Source organism: Crocuta crocuta, unplaced genomic scaffold, assembly GCF_008692635.1.
Source record: "Crocuta crocuta isolate KB4526 unplaced genomic scaffold, BGI_CrCroc_1.0 scaffold102, whole genome shotgun sequence".
Taxonomy (NCBI): Eukaryota; Metazoa; Chordata; class Mammalia; order Carnivora; family Hyaenidae; genus Crocuta; species Crocuta crocuta.
The window spans coordinates 990,476-1,014,064 of NW_027530019.1; the positions used below are offsets into that span (position 1 = coordinate 990,476).

The 23,589-nt window shown below is 36.1% G+C and overlaps 1 long non-coding RNA gene across 12 annotated transcripts in view; it reads right to left on the bottom strand.

The window, feature by feature from the left end:
* Positions 1-5,573: 5,573 nt before the first annotated feature.
* The window catches only part of LOC144231822 (uncharacterized), a 117,943-nt gene continuing 99,927 nt past the window's right edge, over positions 5,574-23,589 (bottom strand). For all 12 annotated transcript variants that reach the window (XR_013335194.1, XR_013335198.1, XR_013335202.1 and 9 more), the window contains one exon: positions 5,574-5,922. This is a non-coding gene — a long non-coding RNA (uncharacterized LOC144231822). The remainder of the gene's footprint in view (positions 5,923-23,589) is intronic.

The window sequence follows — 23,589 nt, forward strand, 5'->3', positions numbered from 1 at the left end:
GTTGGTTATAATAGCTACATTGTTTTCTAAATCTATAGTCTATATTTTTAGTTGGGTTGTTTAAAATTTTTCATGACTGAAATATTTTATTTTTTAATTTTTTTAATGTTTATTTTTGACAGAGAGAGTGGGGGAAGGACAGAAGATCAGAGGATCCCAAGCAGGCTCCTCACTGACAGCAGAGAGCCTGATGTGAGGCTTGAACTCACGCACCATGAGATCATGATGTGAATTTAGATACTTAACCAACTGAGCCACCCAGGTGCTCCTAATTGAAAAGTCAAAGTAGTTCCATTTGTAAATGTTTTCATTTATGATCTACTTTTTTTCCCCCTTGACATAAAAAACTATTTCCTCTCCAGATGTTTGATAAATATAGTTCTGCTTTTCTCTAATTTTCATTTAATCTCCTAGAAGTTGGGGAATGGTTCTCATTTGTCTCACGGTTTCACTTTAGGCCTTTACAATACCCAAGACACTGTATTCTTTACAGCATGGTGACGCACCGGCCTCTCTGGATGGCGGTCACAGCAAGGAAATGGCAGTGTTTGCAGCTCCTGCCATAAGAAACGAAAACTGGTATCACTTTCTGCTGCTACTGGCTCATGTTGGAAATAAGCCTGCTGGTTTTGACCAGGCCTCACAATATTCCATATCAGACCAATATTCCAAACACAGATACCTCATAAGGAAAAGCATATTCCTGCCTTTGCAAAAGAGATTTTAGATAAAAGCTCTGTGGGTGATTGTACAAAGCCTCTTCCTATGGGCCTTGCATATCAAAGACAATTGAGCTTGGCCCCAAGACAAAGAGCCTAATATAGACTTAAGGAACAAATGGGGGCAGAACTTAACACTTACACCTTCTTCTAACTGGTGATGTATGGCAGTCCCTTCCCCAAGGCCTACATCCCACAAACACCCTCCCTTACTGGCAGCTAGGATGAGAATAGATAAGAGTAGCTAACACAAAACCCAAAAGCAAAAGGCTAACATATTTAGGGCCCCCGTGGTGTTCACACATTCAGCATCAAATAGGTTTTCACAAACAAACCAGTTCAAAAAACATTCATCCTCTTAAGAACCAAACGGAATGACTCCTGGCCTAACTATTTACGACTTAACATATGTTACCCTATTTTTTACTAAGAACATCCTGTTGTTTCTTTAGTTGTAATATTCACTCAACTATGACTGGGATAATTCTGCAATTTATCACAAAAGGCTTCCCATTGTAAAAATTCCTTTCTCTGACCCCATGTTGCTTTTGAACCTTTAAATAAAGACACCAAAACCGACAGGTCAGAGATGGCTGCCTGGTGATCAGAAAGAATCTTGGGGCGCGTTCTCTCTCTCTCTCTCTCGCCGACACTGTCCATCCTTCAGGGACGCCTTGACCTGTCGGAGCCGGCCTCCGACAGCATGGTTATTGTATTCCTCTTTTAAAACCAGGTAGGATTAAGTAAGCATTAAAGGGGCTCCTCTATGTTCCAGCTAATCATGCCTGGGTTGGACTTCCTGTTTGAGTACGAGCTCCTTGGGGTAGAAACTCTATTATATTAATCAGCCACCCTGCCCAGTCACCCTGCCTGCCCTACTTTGAAGCAGAAGAATGTGCTCAAAGTTATATTTTCAGAATGAATCAAAAGTCAGGAATCTTTGGCTTTACTAAATATTTTCATTTAAAAAAAATTCTAACTCTGATAAACTGTAGTACTCTAATGGAAAGATAGTATGCCTCTAAATTCAGTTATATGTAAATTTAAGTAGTGTTTTGTTAAAGATACCCAGAAAAGTCCCCATCGAGAAGTGTGGCTGTTTTGTGGGAAGCAGATAGATGGGGCTTTCAGACAGAACTTATGACATGGGTCATGGGTGAAATGATTTGGCCTGGGAGGAAAGCAAAGTGTTAAAATACACACACACACACACACACACACACACACACACACGCGATAGTCTCCTCAGTAGGTTTGAAAAAGCAATATCCCCACAGATTTTTCAGCTCGTAAAATATCTTACCTAATTAGGTAGAGTGTTTCTGTGAAGAGTGCCCCTGGCGCTCTGATTGGAGAATTGAGCTGACCTGGGCCCCAGGGACCAGGCCCAGAACTGAACAACCTGGAGCAGAGTTGGCCTGGGGTCTCCAATGTCGCTAGTGCTGCTCCCTTCGACTCATCTGGGTCTGAGGTTGACACACTGAGGCACAACCAGGAGGAGGGGCTAGAGAGGAGGGAGGAGGAACCCCTCTTCTCTGTGAATAGCCAGGTCAAAGCTATTTAACTCAGGTCTGAACCATGGCAAAATTCCAGAGGGCTCTCAATTTCTGCTTTGGAGTTTTATTTGTAACTAAGTCAGAAATGATGAGGGAAACAAAGGGAAGAAAAATGCAGCTTAAATTAAATCTCCTTATGAAGAGCCTAAAATTAAGTCCTCCATTAAGAGCAACCTTGGGCTGCACGTAGCCCCATTCCCAGGTCCAGGAAAAGCCTCAGACTGTTCAAGGCTAAAGCCATCCTCGGACCGCCCTCAGATCAGCTAATCAAAAAAACATTCCTATGGTCTGAATCAAGGCTGGGAACTGCAGATACAAACTAGCCAATTTCTCACCGCTTGCCTGAACCCCACGTGGGCCCTTTGAACTCACCTAATTGGTCATTTTCAAAGGATTCTCAGAAGTCATGATTGGGTCCCACCGAAAGTAATGAACACCTCACAGATAATGGTCAAAGCTGTAATTGTAATTGGTGCTTATGTGATGATGCTACATGTACTGTAACACCCGCATCCCTTACTCCTTAAAAACCCTGTTCGCTATTGTTCTTGGCTTCACCTTGCTGCCATGACACCGGTAGGCGGGTGAGCCCCTGCTCGAGCTTGTAATAAAGACCCTTTTGTATTTGCATCGGTGCCGGCTTCTTGGAGGTCTCTGGGACCCGCGATTTGGGCACAACACTTACAGCGCGCAGCCCGCTGGTAGATATCAGACTATCAGACAATGCAGCACGTAACATTCCTCAAGAATTTTATGGCGGCCTTAATGCCTTAACACTTAACATTTCATTAAAAACTAAAAGCAACCTCATCTTCACAAAAGCTAAATCTTCAGGGTCCTGTAAGACCCAGCTTTCAGCAGACAGAAATTTCTGAGAAACTGTTTCCCTTTATCCCTCTTCCTTCCACAAACTTAAAAGTATATAAACAATCACTCCTCACAATCCCTGTGTGTAGCTCTTTCTGTCCGGGTGTCCTGTCCCTGTGCTATAATAAAACCACCTTTTTGTACCAAAAAGCATCTCAAAAATTCTTTCTTCGCTGTTTGCTCACGAACCCCACTTTAAATTTTATTAAGAAATACAAGCTTCTCTTAAGAGGTCCTGCTGATCTCTTGGCTAAAGAGGAATGGGACATCTTGATTGACGAGTCATCTACATGCCAAGTAGAAGGGAGGAGGTCATTACTAGAAGAATGAATACTTGTCAGAAGAATCATCAGATGCCACCCACATGGATGTTTGTTAAAGTGCAGGTTGAACATCAGAATTCTGTGGAATGTCAGATGCAGCAATATCAATAGTCTGTGTTGGATTGACAGACCTGGAGCAGTCATAGTGCTATTCATATAACTCTGTTATGGAGGCTTTCGATGGTCTCCCAGGGTTCTCTCAGCCTCTGACATTTCACTCTAGCAAGAGCTTGGGACAGTGGATACTTACTGATGAGGTTTTTGGGGTGACACAGAGGTTCACGGCGTCTGGAGCCAATGACCAAAAAAGAAGTCTTGAAGATGTTTTTGGTGCAAAAAGGTGATCTTATTAAAGCAAGGGGACAGGACCCATCAAAAAGAGCTGCCCTGAGATCTTCAAGAGAGACTGTTTATATACTATGGAGTTGGGGGAGGTAAAATCCAGGGGAAGTTCACAAGGAGATTTTCATATGCTAAAGAAGACTCACAGGATACTGGAAGCCTAGCTATTGTCAAGCTAAGGTTGTTTTTCCCTCTAGCAGAATATTAGCATTAAGGCAGTAGGGAGTTCCTGAAGAACTGTTTTACTCTGCCAGCCTCAAGTATTTGTCAATGGGCTGCAGGGTATAAGGAAATTTAGTTCTGCCATTTCCTTCTGTCTGTGTTTCCCACATCATTATGGAGGGGTGAGGGTGGGGCTCCAGGATATGGAGTCTAGGTTTTTGGAGATTAGGCTATTGATAAGATTGCCTTTTTCTTGTGATTTACTAAGATATTTGTAAATAGATGGAGACTCAGGTCCTGAAGGACAAGGATCTCTATTAGTTAGCCATTAGTTTCCCTTTTCCTTTGTTCTTGGCCAGCAGGACTGCCTGAGGAATAGCACACAAATCCCCCTTGGGGAGGGGCTGTCAGCTTGCCGTGTGCTCCCTCAGCACTTACATGTATTATAATTTGTGCAATTTCAATCTGCTTAATGTGTCAAGGGTAACAGCACACCCTCTATTTTTAATACCTCTACCCTGAAGCAGGGAGCTTCATGTGTCAGTGTCATACAATCATTGCCCAACACATATGAATCATTTCTCTTATGATTTCCACTCAGGAATACCTCAATTCCAAGGCCCTTGGAATATCTATTTCCCCTAGAGAGATTTTTCTAAGACTATCTAACACTTACTATGTAAGTTACTGGTTTTTTTTCTAGCTTTGTTTTATTTTGTTTCTTGAGAGCCCTGTATATGCGTGTGTGCACGTGCACGCATGAGCAGGGAAGGGGCAGAGAAAGAGGAAGAGAGAATCATAAGCAATCTAGGCCTAGCACAGAGCCCTACAACACTGGGCTCAATCTCAAGATCCTGAGATCATGACCTGAGCTGGAATCAAGAGTCATATACTTAACCGATGGAATCACTCAGGCATCCCTGTAGGTTACTGCTTTAATGTTTTCCTCATTTCATTAATCCTCACAACACTTATAGGTTGGAATTACTATTATATTTTTGCATGAACAAAACGAGGCATCATAAAGGTTCAGTAATGTGCCCAAGGTATCATAGCTAACAAGTAGTAAAACTAGGGCATAAACCCAGCAAACTGATTAATTCAAAATTTATGCTCAGAACCATGAAAATATAGGGTCTATTCTCAATGATATAATTTGAGGTATGTGAGAGGAACATTTGCTTTAAGAGTTAGAACCCAAGAGCAGCGTCTGGGTGGCTAAGTCAGTTAAGCATCTGAGTCTTGATTTCAGCTCAGGTCATGATCTCACGGTTTGTGGTTTCAAGCTCCTGTCAGACTCTGTGCTGACAGTGCTGAGTCTGCTTGGGGTCCTTTCTCTCCCTCCCTTTCTGCCCCTCCCCAGCTCTGCTTTCTCTCTCTGTCTCTCTCTCTCAGAATAAATAAGTAAACCAACAAACAGAAAAAGAACAAGAACCTGAGATTTCAAGATTTTAAGGTTCTTCTATAAACCTTAGAGTAACCTATTTTATAAATATATTTTAAGTTCTGTAAAATAGCATGTTACTTTGTGAAAGTAATGTGGTAATATCCCTAACAACCTGAAGGCAAACAAAATAGAGTTAATCCAGCAAACACTGGAAAGATGGTTTGTTCATTTTTTTATTGAAAATATTTACATGAAGATATATTCTTTCACTTATACTTTGCAAGAGGACAGTTCATATGGATAAAAATTAAAATGAGATTTCTCATGTTTGTATTCCAAATTATTATGTATAATGTGCATTTATTTGCATAAGTTCCTTTGGATATATTAAATACTGCATCATTTACAAATAAGAAAACTGAAGATCCCATAAATTCCTCTGATGATACCTAAAAGTGTTGTTTGATAAATATGGCACTGTTTCAAACCGGAAACAGAACCAAGTATGGTCTATCATCTCAGCAGGAAAATTCAGTTTCTCCAAGACAAAGGTCTTCTTATTGAACCTGCAAGATTTAAAAGAGTAATTGTAAGGTTTGCATTTGGCAAGTAAACCAATCAATCTGTTAACCAATCCATTAAGAATTATTAGGTATGTGGATATTCATGTTAAAGACCCACTGAGGTTGTAAGGTTGTTTTGACCTTTTATGTCACTGCTCAAGGTCATCTCTACTTCACGTTATCTTTTCTTCCTTATGTGCTTCCAAGGTCTAAATACTAAGCACTCCCTATCTCAGACTGAAACTTCATTATCTAACTTTTCTCATTACCCCACAACCACCAAAGCAGCTCTCAGACAGATCTTCAGTCACTAAATCCCTTCCCATTCACAGCCAAGTAGGTTGCACACATGACTTCCTGCCTGACCTAGACTTCAAGGCAGCCCCTCAACTTCCAGTTTCCCAACACCAGATCATGCCTACTGCCTGCTTCCCTAAGCATGCTCTCAGATTATATAACAAAGTCACTGGACAGCAGTGTACCTAGTCTGACCGTTGTGGATAGCTTGGAAATCAGTGGGAATTGCCACTCTATTGATTTAGCTGGGAGGAATGGGACTGAAGAAAGGTAAACTATCTGGTCAGCCTTGCAGCGATCCAGTTTCACATGGACATATCATCACAATCTTAAATTAATAAAGAAGACTCTGATCATATTTGTCTTGTTCTGGCTGGATTTCAAATTCAGGAAACTTAATTAGAATGGAAATTATTTTCTCTTGAGAGATTATACTCCGAAATATTTCAAGTGACATTTGATGGATGTACTTCTGATTTATTTCGATAGGCTCCATCAAGAAATCTTGTGATGTAGAACACTATGTCTAGACCTTTTTATTTACACCAGGATATTCTAGTATGTTACATCTGTTGGGGTCAAAGAAATCTTGAAATCTGAGTTGATCTGATGTCATGCAGTCTGCATTAGCTTTACAATTCCAAAATGGAAACTAATATCTATATATCAACATAACTTATTTGAATATTTTATGAAGACTTTATCCCCTGTATTAGAGAATACTTTTAAAGCAAACAAATGACTGTATTGGAATGATCTAATCTTTATTTAAAACAGAATAAAACTTTAGATTGATTGTGATTTCCACTGGCATTTTCCAAAGGAACTTTCATTGGAATAAATGTCTCAGCATTCCAGCCTCATCACTACCACCTTTGAAACATCTACTGATTCTGATTTTACCTCTATATTTCTTATAATTCCTTATTTCTTTCAACATCAGTATTTCCTTCTTCCATGCTTTACATTATTCCAAAATGAGTTTCAGTTTCCTTCTCTGTTGTTGATGATACTGGGATCCATTTATGCCACAGTCACTATCATCTTTCTCCCCTAAGTCCACTGAAGACCCTGATCAAACTACTTCTGCAGCTTTTGCAAACTACAAATTTCTTGCTTCTACTGATACTGACAATGAATTATCTACCCCTTGAAACACTATATTCCCTGTGATTAACATGTAAGAAGTGTTTAATATGAGTTAATTAAGTAACTGAATGAATAAAAAAATCAGACTTGTTCATTTCAGCTATTTTCTGGTCCCCTATCTGTCACTGCAGTGGTCTCTCCCTGATTACTTTTCCTGCTATTATGTTTGGTTTCTGCTGCCTCAAAGTACTCATGGTAGGTCATCGTTATTATTACTATCTTCAGTGCACTTTCTGTCTGTATCAGTATTCTTTCTCTCTCATTTCTATCAATTCCTGGCCACAACTGGCAATCCTGTTGAGATTGAAATTCGGCTGTGATTTCCTTAGATCTGTCTGTCTCCTATCTCTAGAAAAGTACACCTGCATGGCATTTACATACAGTAGATCGCTGGTGATCTGAGCAAAACTTGTCCCAGAAAAGTAAGGACATCGATGTTCAGGAAAGTCTTAGAATTGGAGAAATTAAAGGTGGGGAGTTAAAACCACTCAAAGAAAGTTAGCTGTAAAAGAAAAGAAAAGAAGAGTGCAACTAGAAGAGAAAATGAGTATGACAAAAGGCTTTTTTAATACAATACATTCAAGGAAAGTTATAAGCTATGAAGAAAGAACCCGAGAAAGGAAGATATTAAAAGCACTGAAGGTAGAGGTATGGCCTTGAAAGCATGTTCTTGGAGGATATGTAAAGATGAGTGGTAAAGTAGAAGGGGAAGTATTCGCTGAAAACAAAAGGTAATTTCTTTTATTGAGGCAAGTGGAAAGGAATAAGAATGAGTATGGGTAACTGAAGAGAAAGAGATACGAATCCTCAATTTTCACTTTAAATAGAAATAAAGGCCATCTGCAGAAACAGAAGACCTGAGGAGAGGATAGAGACAAAGAATCATCAACTGCCTTGGGTTTTTTCGTTTTTTTTAATGAGATTATCCAAATGTTCTGGATACAGTAAAATATAAACTCTCAAATCACTGGCAGCATTGTAAATTGGCAAAATGCTTTTGGACATCAATTTGACCTCAAAAATATTTGTATGTTGAGATCTGTTAACTTCACTTCTAATAAAATAATTCAAAACACAGTTTATGTACAAAAATGTTCATTGAAAAATTACTCATTATAGGGATAAAAACTGGAAACAATCTAATTGTCCAATGATAGAGATGTAGCTCTATAAGCAAATGAATCATAATTAATTATAAATAAATAAATAAAATTAATTCTTAATTAAATAATTAGATATGGTATATCCACACAGAAATCTATGCAGACATTTAAGTAATGTTTATCAAGAGTTTTTAATTTCATTGAGAATTTAGTTAATGAAAAATAAATCCAGTGACTTATACGTTAATTAAGTATGCCATAGACTAAATATAAAAAGAACATGAAGATAGCAATATGTAGAATTATTCTTACATTTTTGTTAATACTTTCTAGTATTTTCTAAGTTTTCTACAGAGATGTATATTATCTTCATCATCAGAAAATATTTATCATTTTAAAATCTTTGGTAAATTTTTAAGAATAGTGTGGAGAGGAGAAACAAGAGGAATAGTTGCTAAGTGAAAATAAAAAATGAAGATAAAGTGGGCAAAATAAATTGCAGACTCCTGGAATTCAGCTAATTAATGATACTGGACATTCTCTGAGTCAGCATTGCAGAAGGACAAAATGAAGATTGCAAATTTGGGCCTCAGATATGTTAAACATTTAAAAATTGCATGATTTAAGACAAAAGATATGCATTTCTGGTTCTTCTTGAAAAAAAAAAAGGAAGTCAGTGAACACTGCTCTTTCATGTTTATACAGTAAAAGGCCCCTGCTATGTGACTATAGTTATCCACAATCCTTACCATTATACTCCACTGTTTTCCTGACAGTGAGATTGAATGTCAGTTGCCTTTTGTTCATTACCCTTGCTTTCTTATAATGTATATATTTTTTATAGTAAATAAGTGTTTACAGAACATAAATATTTTTCTGTCTAGTGAAACTAGAATCAAACAGATGCAGTACCTGTGGAACATCCAGCTAGGAGATAAAGGGGATGATTTAATATTCGGATTCAATCTTTACTTTCAGGGGATTAGACACAGGTAAATAAAACAGGATAAGAATATGTGATAGCAGGGACGCCTGGGTGGCTTAGTCGGTTAAGCGTCCGACTTTCGCTTAGGTCATGATCTCGCGGTTCGTGGGTTCGAGCCCCGCGTCGGGCNCAGATAAATAAAACAGGATAAGAATATGTGATAGCAACCTCATGACAATATAAAAAATAAGTTACATATGGCAGAAAAGAAAGAGCTTTCTATAGGCTAGAGTAGTGCTTTGTGAAATAAGGGAAATTGAACCATGTGCAATTGGGTAAGAATTCCTAAGGGGAGGGGTATAGCAAAAATAAGACACGGGAAAGACACTTTCTCAGGGACAGGGGAGTTAGTGTTATGGCGAGAGTTCATTTTGGGGAAGAGTGATAAAAAAGTTCATATAAGAAAAGTGGGTTAAGGAAATTAGTATCTTGAAATTCAGGAAGAAGAATTTGGAACTTTATTCTTTGAGGAAGCTATTTGTGCTCTTGAACACAAGAAGTCAAGGTTTAGAGAAGTTTAATGTGGAAGAAAAGTGATTTGAAAGAAGAGATTAGAGAAAGATGAGAATTAAGTGTAACAATCTATATTTATTCACAGTCAACAAGTTCTTATAGAGCACTTGTTATGAGTTCTTTGTTAAGCACTGGGGATACACAATAGTCAAATTCCTTGACCTCAAAGATATATTCAAACGGACATAGAGGGCGAACATGTATATAAGTAGGTATAGCAGTGCAACAGAATAAAAGGACTTGTGTGCACAGGATCCTACTGGAGTTAATGTGATCAGAGACAACCTCTCTGAGAAACACCACTGATTTGAGTCTTCAGTGATGACCATGAGACAGTAAGTGAGAATATAAGAGTTAGAAGAAATAACAAGCACAAAGGTCCCAAGAGGAAATGAACATGGTGTGTTAAAGGGACAGAAAAAAAAATTAAACGAAAAAAACCCCAAGGCTGCATAAATGTACAGTAATTACATTAGGAGATATGCTCAGAGAGATAAGCAGGAAGCAGATCATGTAGGGACTTGCGGCCATGGTAAGGACTAGAACACTCTTCTCACTGACCTGTGAAGCCACTGAAGAGCTTAAGCAGCAGAATGATTCAACAGGACTTACTCTTTGCAAAGACTACTTTGGTTATATGAAGAAGGGACATGAGAGGACAAGAACGGACTTAGGAGACCCATAAAAACAGGCAATAGAACAAAAGAGAAGTAAAAGTGACTTAGGTCAGGGTTTATTAGTACAGGCGGTTTCAAGTTGTCAGGCTTGAATATATTTGGAAGAAGTACTCACGGGACTTATTAATACATTGGATATGGAATGTAAGAAGAAAGGGAAATTAAAACTGTGATTGGTTGTGGTTCTGAGCAACTGAGTTTGGGCATTTCTGAAATAATGGAAACAAAGGAAAACAGTGGTGGGGCAGCATGTAGAAATTAAGATTTCTATTTAGAAAATCTTGAGCTTAATATGTCCATTGTATTTCCAAAGAAAGGTGAATGTACAAGGAAGCACTTAGATATAGAAGTCTGAAACTCAGCAGAGGTTAAGAATGGAGATGTGCACTTAGGTGTAATTAGTTGGTATTTAAAGCCATGGTTCTGGGCAGAATCACTGAAACAAAGAAAAGCCAAGAATAAAAGTCCTTAAATAACTCACCATTTTGAACTTGGGAGAATGGTGGATTTAACCTCAGATGTGTCTGATTAACAACCTTCTAACAATATCCTAGAAAATAAATCTCTGGAGATTCTCATCTGTTAATCTAAAGATCAACAATATTCTTTTTTCTTTCTCCGGACAGTAGAAATGTATGTGCTTGTTTGAAATAAAGTTATATAAATTGTATTATTTTTCTTCTTTCACTCTATATGATGTTACAGCATACACACAACTTCCTAAATAATACATAATGAAGGCAATTCACAGACTAATACAGAGAACAAGGTTGGGTGCATCTAGAATTTTATGAAGATCAAGGATAATGTTTTATTTTTTATTCTTTTAATTTTTCCTTCATGAATTATATAGAAGTAGAAATGCTGAGTCTTATTACTTGATTTGATTTATTTTTGATTCACAAAAGTTTTTAAATTCTAGTTAATTAAAATATAGTGTAATATAGGTAATACTGGTTTCAGGAGTAGACTTTAATGATTTATCACTTACATTTATAATATTCTCTAAAAAATCATTGTTGGCCTACAAAAAAATGTTACTATACTGTTTTAAAATACATTGACTACCTACTTTTTAAAACCTATAAACTTTAAAATGGCCTAGTCAAGAGTCTTCTCCCTCAGTAAGCTGATGCCTTTTGAATCTTTTCTCATTTACAAGGGAATCAGAAAAAGCCATGATGACTTCTTTTTTAAGGCTGTGATGAAGCAAGCCAGTTAAGGAAAAGTTTGATTTTTTTTTAAAGAATACATATATCTATTATGTAAAAAAAGTGTGTGTGTCTGACTGTATGTGTATTTGTGTCTGTGAGCAAGAATTTAAACAGACTTTTAGAATCACTGAGGTTAAGGAAAACTGTACTTTATAACCTTACATTTCACCCTGATCATTTAAAATAATTTTATTAGAACTGTGTTTAAAAGATAAATGTTTATTTGTTTAAATAATACTAGTTTAAAAATACTGTAATTCCAACTTTACTACTCAAAAAGGATGATGATGATGGTGGTGGTGATGATGTGACAGTGACGGTGACGGTGATGATGATGATAATGATGGTGATGGTGATGGTAGCTGCGGTTGTCATCTTTGTGTGAAAGGAAAATAGGCTGTATTTTAGCACTGTTAGCATGAGCAGGAGAAAGTGATCCAGAAGTTCTTACATTGAACTAATGACTTGCATGAATCCAACAGCTAGGAGATTTAGCCCAGTAAGAAAACACTTGTATAGAGTTGGATTTTTAATCCTCAGATACCAATGCACATCAAAATGTAAAAAAAACAAATGTTTATTTTTGAGAGAGAGAGAGAGAGAGGGGGAGGAGGGAGCATGAGTGGGGAAGGGGCAGAGAGAGAGGGAGACACAGAATCTGGAGCAGGCTCTAGGTTCTCAGCTGTCAGCACAGAGCTGGATGTGGAGCTTGAACTCACAAATTGCAAGATCATGACCTGAGCCTGAGCTGAAGTTGGATGTTTACCCGACAGAGCTGTCCAGGTACCATTTTTTAATTCTTTTTAATGTTTACTTATTTTTGAGAGAGAGAGAGAGAGAGAGAGAGAGAGAGAGAGGCAGACAGAACATGAGCGGGGGAGGGGCAGAGTGAGGGGAGACACAGATCCAAAGTAGGTTCTAGGCTCTGAGCTATCAACACAGAGCCCAACGCAGGCCTCGAACTCACCAACCATGAGATCATGACCTAATCTAAAGTCAGATGCTTAACCAAGTGAGTGACCCAGGCACTCCTCACCAAGGCTTTAATTGATACCCAACTACAAGTACAGTGGTCAAGACCCATATTTTTTTAAAGTGTAACATTAATTCCTTGAAATTTTTAGTAGAGGTTAGCCACAAAATGAAGATAGGCAGGGCATTCTGAAAGAAAGTAAACTTGGGAAGTGTTAAGGTAAAGTTAAAGGGACCTTTTTTTTTATTATAGTACATATCAAAATCTTTAATATGCTAATGTGTTTTGTGATTTTTCAAAGAAAGGGATCTGTGTATAGAGCCCTTTAACTAGATCCCTTGACTAGAGCTTCTAGTCAAGGCAATTTAGAAAAAGTAACAAAAATAGAATTATATGAGAGACAAGTCTCAAGAAATGTTACAAGAGTTTGAGGACATGAAGAATAGATTAAGTGAATTGTAATATGTTTTCATTTAAATTTGTGTATTTGTGTATAGAATTATCATTGCTATCCTGGGACTTCAAAGAGTCCCATAGCATCAAGTAGCATAATAAGGGATTATTGAGCTGGTTATCAGGAGATTGGATTTTAACTCCTATTTTAATCATCTTGATCTAATCACAGAACCCCTCTAAGGTCTCATGGATTCTTTTATTTACTCGGGAATATTGAGTGTCTCTTTATATGAAACCTTATTCTAGGTGCTAGGGATATAGAAATAAACAAGAAAGATTGAGTCCTTAACTTCATGGAACTTACATTTTAGTGTGGAAGACAGGCAGTAAATAAAATATATAATTTATATTTATTTATTATATATTTGTATTATATACATATATTATTTACAGGCAGTAACTATTTCAGCTGATTTTAGACAACATAAAGAGTAATGTTGGATAAGGTGTTGCAAAGTGAAGGAGAGGAGTAAGACTTAGTTACTTTCTCTACAAAATGAGGAGGTTCAACTCCACCAGTAATTTTCGTAGTTTTCAAGTAATTACATGTAAGAAAGACCAAACAAATTAACTATTCAACTTTCCCAAATAAAGTTTATCTTTCCCATTTAACAAGAAGGTTGGAGGTAGGCAGTTTAGGACCAGTGGAATGGTTTAATGATGTCACTAAAGTGCTGGGTACTTTCAGTGTTTCTACTGACAGTCCTTAGGGTATATATAGCTTTTATTCTCATGGCCATCATGCAAAATAGCTGTCTCACGTTCACATTCCAGGCTTAGGAAAGAAAGAGGAAGGGATGCAGAGTAGTGTCTGCGATAGGAAAGTGACTTCCATTGAAATCCCCAGCAGAAACCCCTTTCATCTTTAGGAAGGCTGGGAAACATGAATATTTTTCAGCTGATTGAGTGTCTCTTCTGAAAAATATTCAGTTGCCCTGAACCTGGTTCATTTAAGGAAGAAGGACTGAGTAGAAACTGAATAAGCAACTAGTATGCCATAGTACTTAGGGAACAAATATTATGTCTCCTTCAGCATCCAAAATACTCTTGTAATAATAATATTGAATATTACAAAACAATATTCATACTGGTATCCAGAATTAATAGTAAAATATTGGGGCGCCTAGACGGCTTAGTCGGTTAAAGCATCTGACTTCAGATCAGGTCATGATCTCAAGATTTCTGAGTTTGAGCCCCGTGTCAGGCTCTGTGCTGACTGTGCAGAATCTGGAGCCTGTTTCAAGTTCTATGTCTCCCTCTCTCTGCCCCTCCCTCACTTGTGCTCTGTCTCTCTCTCTTTCTCTCTCTCAGAAATACATCAACATTAAAAAAAAGAGTAAAATACTGACTTGTATACAATTATTTGCAAGTGATACCTTTGAAAAACAAATAATCTATGAAAGACCAGAGAAATCTACTAACCTGAACCAGATGAACAAAGTAGCAACCAACTTTGATGTATGAAAGAACTACAATGGAATAAAACACAATTCACTATTATATCTAGACTGTCACTTAATTAGGTTTGACACATATGGGCTATAGTAGTATATTTCCCACTCTTATTACAAAATGAAATGATGATACTTTATGTGCTCTTCAATCTACAATACGTTTATAAGGTATTCAGATATATTTCTGAAGATAACTGGAGTGGTGTTCTCAGAATTCCATCAAAGTATTAGACTGGCAACTCAAATTAACTTGATGATGGTCACTAATATGTCATATGGGACATTAACATATTTAGGTTCATGTGGTGTTTTATTTACTAACTTTAATTTGTTTCAGATGTACTTTTAAGTAAAAAGCAAGTAAGATATTTGCAGAAGATGTCTGCAAGAACTTCCAAGAAATGCTGAAAGTTGAAAAACAATGAACTAAATGGCCTCAACCTCACCTTCAGACTCAAACATTCTTTCTTAAAAATGTTTTTTTAATGTTCATTTATTTTTGAGACAGAGATAGAGCGGGAGCAGGGGAGGGGCAGCAAGAGAGGGAGACACAGAATCCAAAGCAGGCTCTAGGCTCTGCTACAGAGCTTGATGCAGGGCTTGAACTCACAAATGCGAGATGGTGACCTGAGCTGAAGTCAGATGCTTAACACACTGAGCCACCCAGGTGGCCCCAGACTCAGACATTCTCAAGGTCTTTGCATCTTTGTTAAAGACATTAAAATTAAACAATAGATTAACATTAGTCTTAGTTTATGCTTTCAGCGTTCATCAAAGAACAGTGATTTCTCAAAACTTTTAAGGATTTGGAGTGGACATTATAAAGCTGGTGAAAATATTAATAATGATATAATGAATCCAGAGATGGGTAAATCCTTTTCATCTATAACTCCTAAGAAACTGCTGACGAACACAAAGAGCAGTATTCATTCTTCAGCTGTCTGTACACATTCTAATTTCACAGACAGCTGGAGAATACAAAACTCATCTACAAGGGATTATATGTATTATTAGTTAGATATACTGCTTAGTGTTGCCTGGGTATATTTTAATTATGTTTATAGAAGCATTCTAAAATGCAGTTTATAGAAAATGTTTTTATTTTATCAGTTTATGAATACTGAATTACTTCTAAGATTTAACCTGTATCTTATCATACCTAAATCTTCTACAATCTATCTTTCAAAAGACAAAGATACTAACTATTGACTTGATAATTTCATTTCTAAGGAAATATCTTAAAGAAATAAACCTAATAACAGCAAAAGGCTTTATTCATGAAAATGTTCCCTGGATATACATATTTAATTTGGGAGCATTATAATTATCAATATAATACAGTGCAGAACAGAGTGAAAAATAAACATATTAAATAATAAAGGATTATAAAAATGTGGATTATACTGGGCATTTTTTTTTACTGCAGTCAAGTTTTAACTAAACTTCATCATAGTTTAGAACAGTTTTAGATTTAGCAAACTGAGATCATACAAAGAGTTCCCATATTGCAATTTGTTGATGCTTTTCTCATGATGAGAGCAGAGTTATGGGTTTTGAGAGAAAAATTAGAGGTACAGTGTCAATTTCATCATATCCTATCACAGGTACATACTATCAATTTGATTTATAACTGGTGATGTTGAATTTGATCATTTGGCTCAAATAGTGTTTATTAGTTTTCCCCCGTGTAAGGTAACTACCCCTCTCACTTTTTAAGATACTGTATTCTATCTAAGAATGTGACTATATGCACAGTCAAAGCTCAGGAATAGATAATTACACAGCCTCTCCTTTAGGGTGGAGCATCTTCACAAATTATTTATAAAATTTCTGCATTAGAGATTTGTGTATTTTCTCCCCATTTATTAATTTATTCAATTATTTACTTATATCAGTATAAACTCATAGATACTTTCCTTATACTTTGGATTATAATCAAATAATATTTTATTTTGTTGTCAATTTTTTCTAGCTTTGTCCATTTAGGAGATCTTTCAGTTGGCTCCTATGCCACTTTGCCATCCCCTTATGAATGTGGGTTTGGGTTTGCTACTTTTTTGTTTGTGTGTGTCTTTAAGCACTCCCTTACTTTCTAGAACTAGCCATTTTAATAGGTGCTTAGGGATATCTGATTGTTTTAATTTACATTCACTAGTGAGGAATGATGTTGATAGTCTTTTTGGATGCTTAATTGCTATCTGTATATCTTTGGTGAGATGTTGAGATCTTTTAGATCTTTCTTTGTGTTGTTTTCTGTTTTGTTTTTTTGAGTTTTAGAACTTTTATGTATGTTTTAGATAAAACTTCTTAAGATTTATGTCTTAAAATATTTTATCATAGTCTATGACTTTACTGTTTAATTTGTTAGTTGTGTCTTTTCACAGAGCACAAGTTTTGAATTATAATAACATTCAACTTATTAATATTTTTCTTTCATGGATTGTGCTTTTGGTGCTGTATCTAAAAACCTATCACCAAACTCAAGGTAGCCTAATTTTCTCATACATGGTCTTCTATTGATCTTTGTGACTATTGTTACTCTGACACCACACTGTCTTGATTACTGCGGTGTAGTACTGGGATAAGTTAGTCTTGAAGTTGGGTAACATCAGTCCTCCAACTATATTTTTCCTCAATCTTCTGTTGGCTATTCTGGGCCTTTTGCCTTTCCATAAAAACTTAAATATCAGTTTGTAAATATCCACAAAATACCTTGTTGGGATTTTTTGAGTTGGATTGTACTTAATCCATAGAACAAGGTAAGAAAAACTGACATTTGAACAATACTGAGCCTTCTAATATGTGAAAATGAAAAAAATGTGTCCCTTTATTTAGATCTTCTTTGATTTTTCATCAGAATTTTGAGTTTTTTCCACATATAGACCCTTTACATATGTTTTTTAGATTTATAGCTAAGTATGTAAATTTTTTTGGTGCTAATATAAATAGTATGCTTTTGACTTAAAAATGCAACTATTCATTGCTGGCATATAGAAAACCAATTGGCTTTTGTATATCAGTCTTATATTCTGTGATACTGCAAATAACTTACTATTTGTTCAAGGATGCTTTGTTTTTGTTAATTGTGTGAGGTTCTTCATGGACAATCTTGTAATCTGCAAACGAAGACAGCTTTGTTTCTTCCTCCTCAATCTGCATTTTTTTATGATGTTGTGACTTATATGTTTTGGTTTTTGTCCATGTTTTCTGGTTCATAGCTTCGAAAACCTTTTATATTTCCTAACCCATAAGAGCTATGGGAACATCTTTTGTTATATTTGGTCTCTTGTCCTTAGTTCTTAGATACTCTGTTCTGGGCTTTTTCTCTTTACATTTTTGTTGTGTAGGTTTCTATTAACATATCTTCAAGCTCATTGATCCTTGCCTTGACTTTGTCCATTCTACTGATGAGCCCATCAATACATTATGAATTTATGTCTCAGTTTTTAATTTCTAGCATTTCGTTTGGTTCTTTCTTAGAGTTCCCATTTCTCGGCTTACGTTACCCATCTACTAAGATTTATTGTTCATTTTTTCCCATTAGAAACTTTGACATATGAGTCATAGTTATTTTAAATTCCCTATTTGATAATTCCAAAATCTGTGTCATCTCTGAGTTTGGTTTTGACACTTGCTTTATCTCTTTAGTCTGTCAGGTTTCTTGCCTTTTAATATGCCTTGAAGTATTTTAGTGAATATCAGACACAATGCATTGGGTAACAGGATATAATATAAATGTACCTTTATCATGACTGCTAGGTACTAAACTGTGACCCCCCNAAATATTCTCTCTCCTTGAAATAAAAAATATATATATATAAAAAATAAATAAATATTTAAATAAACAAAATCTTTTACTCTGTAAATGAAAATTTTTAATCAAAAATGAATTTGTTAACCTTAATTGGAAGATGTACTAATAATTAAAACATAGTTATTATAAACAAATTGTTGGTCAACACAATAAAAACTTCAAAAGAAATGCATTTCTGCATATTACTCATATTGTCCTTTGGGAACACTAACTTCACAAATAAAGAAATTTAATGTTCCATGAGAAGTACTGTAAGCAGAGGCAAAAATAAACATATATTCTTACATGCCCATCAGAGAGTCCACCACGATGTTTCACTGTATAAATTCCTTTGAAAAACAAAATGACTTATTCCTATGAAATATCATCTCAAAAAAGTTATACAACCATTTTCAAATTTCTGTAAACAGTGGTACAATTTATGATCAGAATAAAGGTCTTGCCATTCAGGCTATTTGCCAATACTATCATGTTTGTGAATAAACTGCATAAATTAAAGCTTGTAGCTATGCACTTATTTAACAATTTATCTTTCTCACTCTCCACTAAATTTAAATTAGGAAGATGGTGTCCTGGAGCCTACTTCCTCATAAATCTCTGATTTAACCATGGACAATTGGACAATTATGGCAAATCATTTCGCAGAATTAGAAAAGTCTTCCTATGTTGGTCAATTCTCTAAACACCATGCTTGTCCATAATTTTAATAATTAAGACACTTATAGTGTTCTAAGTCTTATTTACCTCTCAAAAATATACCATAGAAATTCTCCCAAGCCCACATTACTGACAGAGGAAAGGAGTTTGTGCATTGGTGGATACTATGAGATACAACTCAAGTAAAAGAAAGATGGTAATCCCAAGTACTAAATCTTATCATAATAGCTACCAATTGTAAGCTAACTTCAGTTCAATTTAACTCAATAAATATTTATTGAGCACCTGCTTATGTGCAGCACACTTGTTTGGGTTGTTCTCTCAATAGGAAAGTGCCTGGCATGTTCAAGTGACAGCAAGAAGGTTAAGAATGAGAGAGGGGAGGAAGTCAGACAGATCATGGAGCAGGATTAGGAATGGTTATAGGGAGAGGAGGCAGAGCACAGAGAGCCTTGTAGATCCTTGTAAAGCCTCTGGCTTTCTCTCTGAGTAAAACGTAGAACTATGGTAAGGTTTTGAGCAGAAGAGTAAGATGATTTGACTCATTTTTTTAAAAATTTATTTCTGAGAGAGAGAGAGAGAGAGAGAGCGCAAGCGTGAACAGGGGAGGGTCAGAGAGAGAGGGAGATACAGAATCTGAAACAAGTTCCAGGCTCTGAGCTAGCTGTCAGCACAGAGCCCGATGCCGGGCACAAACCCACGAACCTTTAGATCATGACCTGAGCTGAGGTTGAACGCTTAACTGACTGAGCCACCCAGGCGCCCCTTGACTCATGTTTTAAGAGTGTTATTTTGACTATTCTTTGAAAATATAAAAATGAAAGAAAAAGAATAGAAGGAAAGAGAATTTTTTTGGAGGTCATTTTAGTAGTGTATGTAGATAAGAAATAATGGTAGTCTAAGCCACAGTGGGAGGAGGGGAAGTAAAAATAAACTCAAAAGGGAATTTCTGATTGATTGGATGTGGAGTGTGAAAACAAGAAGACCCAGTAGTGATCTTATGCGTTCTGGCCTGTTCTATTGTAATGATGAAGTTGCCGTTAGTTGACATAAGGAAGGTTTTGAGAAGGAGCAGATCACCAGTTTGGTTTTTGATACATGAATCTTAAGATTGCTAAAACAGATTGTATGTTGAACTAGATAGGTACAAAAAAACCCAATACCTATTTTTTTCCACATAAAACCCAATACCTATATATTTTTCTACATAAATACTTTTTTTGTAGGCAAAGTAAGGGGGGGGGCCTTAACTGAATGGTGACAAATCCATTCTCTCCAAATATCGTTTTCTAAATAATAAAAATATGAATAAAAAGAAAAACAAAATAAAGATCAATGATTTTGAAACTCCTCAGAAAAAAATGCTTCTATTCACATAAAATTCTAAATACTTTTGAAAATTTGAGAACTAATAGCTTTATCACTATCAAGAGCTAAGAGCTTGGTNATTGACTCATCACAGATTAGATTCTATACTATAAAAACCTTCTTGGGATCTGAAAAATTAATGATTACTATCTGAGTGTCCAAAAGCTATACAAGTGCCTCTGAAACATTTGAAAATAAATTAATAATATAAATTGAACTATATGAAATTGTCAATTACTTTCAACTTTTAAAATTTTGAACAATAAAATAGCAATTTAATATGGTCCAATCTAACATATGATAAGGTTGCAAAGAAACAATCACACATTAGACAAAGAGAATGCTTTCGTCATTCTTTTATGAACAATAAATATTAACCCTCCACTGCTCACACACTGGTACCAAACAGTAACTCAATAATTCATTTCAGCCAATATTTGTTAAGTTTTCACTCTCAGCAAGATCCCTGATAGATGCTGCTGGGTAAACAAAGATGAGGAAATAGAGAGCTTGGCAAGCTTACAATATAATGAAGATGAATAGGATAAGTACCGAAGTAACTGCACTGGAAGTTAAGAGTGAGTGGGATTCCAAAAAGGAAATTTCCAAATTTCCAAGTTAAAGAATATTTTCATGCAAAAAGTGACATTCAGTGGGAGGGGTGAAGGAGCTGGGATACTTCCAGTGAGATATAAAGAAATCTGAGGGAGACTAATTAACACTGAGCTTTAAAGCTGTGTTTAAGCATCTTTGAATACAAAAAGAAAAGAGGTCTTATGAAAGGGGAGCTTCTAGGATGTGCTTCGGACGTAAAAAGAACAAAGAGGAATAACCTATAAGGGCTGAGAAATGCTTCCAAAGCTATGCTAAACAATTCCCAGTGCTTTATTTGTTTCATCTCATTCATTAATCACTTTGTGTTTCTGCAATCACTGTGGGGACCTAGAAGGCGAGAATCAACACTTACACTCCAATTTCTTTCGGAACAAATACCATTTCAGGAGGTTAAGCCCACATAATACACAGCAACACTAAATAAACTTAATAACTATCTCATTAAAACTTGGAGGAATAAAATCCTAAAATGAGTATCTCTGAGCAAGGAGTAGTATACTGTTCATTACTACTAACTTAAAATATGTAAACTATTACTGACTTTCTCTGTATTTAAAAGGCTGCCTTTACTGTGTTATTTTAATAAGCACAAAATGTATTAATACTTCTATAATTCATAACTTCAATGATCTAATCTCATTTTTTCCCATAACTTATCAAATTCCTTAAACTTAAAATGGAGGTTTTTAAAATTCTAATCCTCATGAGTAGGACATGGATACTCTTGAAAACAATGTATAAGATACAGAGGCTAGTAGGTAAGTATATTATTTCTCCTTTTTTGGAAACCTTAAGCTATGTAAGTAACATGTCATATATATTTTTCTTATCAAGATGCTTATAAATATAGAAAAAAGCTTATTTTTAAAATCATATTTGCATTTGAATATTGAGAAAAATACAGAAGTTCTTCAAAAAGGGAGAATTATGAATAAAAAATATGTGGTATGTATATATTATATATGTATTATATATTATATATGTATTATATATATGTACAATGGAATACTACTCGGCAATGAGAAAGAATGAAATCCTGCCATTACCAATAATGTGGATGGAACTGGAGGGTACTATGCTAAGTGAAATAAGTTGGACAGAGAAAGACAGATTACATATGTTTTCACTCATATGTGGAGTCTGAGAAACAACAGAAGACCATGGGGGAAGGGAAGGAGAAAATAATAGTTTGAAACAGAGAGGGAGGCAAACCATGAGACTCTTAAAGACAGAAAACAAACTGAGGGTTGATGGGGGGGGAGTGGGAGGAGAAAATGGGTGACGGGCATTGAGGAGGACACTTGTTGGGTTGAGCACTGGGTGCTGTATGTAAGCAATGAATCATGGGAATCTATTCCTGAAGCCAAGTGTACACACTATACACTGCATGTTAGCTAATTTAACAATAAATTATATTTTAAAATATAATAATAAAAAATAAAATAAAATTTCCAGACTTTTCTTTCTATAAAACTTGCACCTTGGTGAGGCTGTATCCCTAGAATGAAACACAGCAACTATCACAGACTTGCACATGATTGGCACTAGACATTGTTGAATTGAATATGGTCTGATGAAATCTGTAACAAGTATGGACAGGACCAGTCTTAGTTGGGGAGTCAGGGAAAACTGGGGACAGAAACCCCTGCCTCGTAAGACCCTAAAGACAGAGGGAGAGGAAACTAGCGGGTGACTGAGAAACAATCAAGAGAACTATAGAAAGAATGAGATGTCCATCAGGAGGAGGTGGAAAAGAAGAAGGCTCTGCACTGATAGAATCAGAGAGAAATGGCAACTAATCCCTGCCTCACAGCTCTGGACAGAAGTCACTTGTGGCTGGTAAGGCCCACTGCTAAAACTTTATACAGGATAAATAAAAAATGCTCATTAAGATTCATTTATTTCATTGGGCACCTGTGTGGCTCAGTCAGTTAAGTGTCTGACTTCAGCTCAGGGTTTGTGGGTTTGAGCCCTGCATCGGGCTCTTTGCTGACAGCTCAGAGCCTAGAGCCTGCTTCAGATTCTCTGTCTCCCTCTTCTCTCTGCCCCTCCTCCACTCATGCTTGCTCACTCTATCTCTCTAAAATAAATAAATATTAAAAAAAAGAAAGCACTACTTATCTTAAGAAAAAAAAGATTCATTCATTTTAACCAGTTTGACAAACACTGAATCTTAAAATATTTCCAGTTAATCTCCTTGTTTTTCAGGAAAAAAAGAAATTTAAGTTTAGAAAGGTGACCTGAATTATAAAAATAAAATTAAATAAATAATCTGTCTTTGGCCTCATAGGAAGGAATGTCTCTTAAAAAGAAGACTCAGTGCATACTGGCCATGTATCAGGCTAAGGTGTTAGTGAGTTGGGTACAGCTGGCCATAGGAGATAAAAGCAGGAGG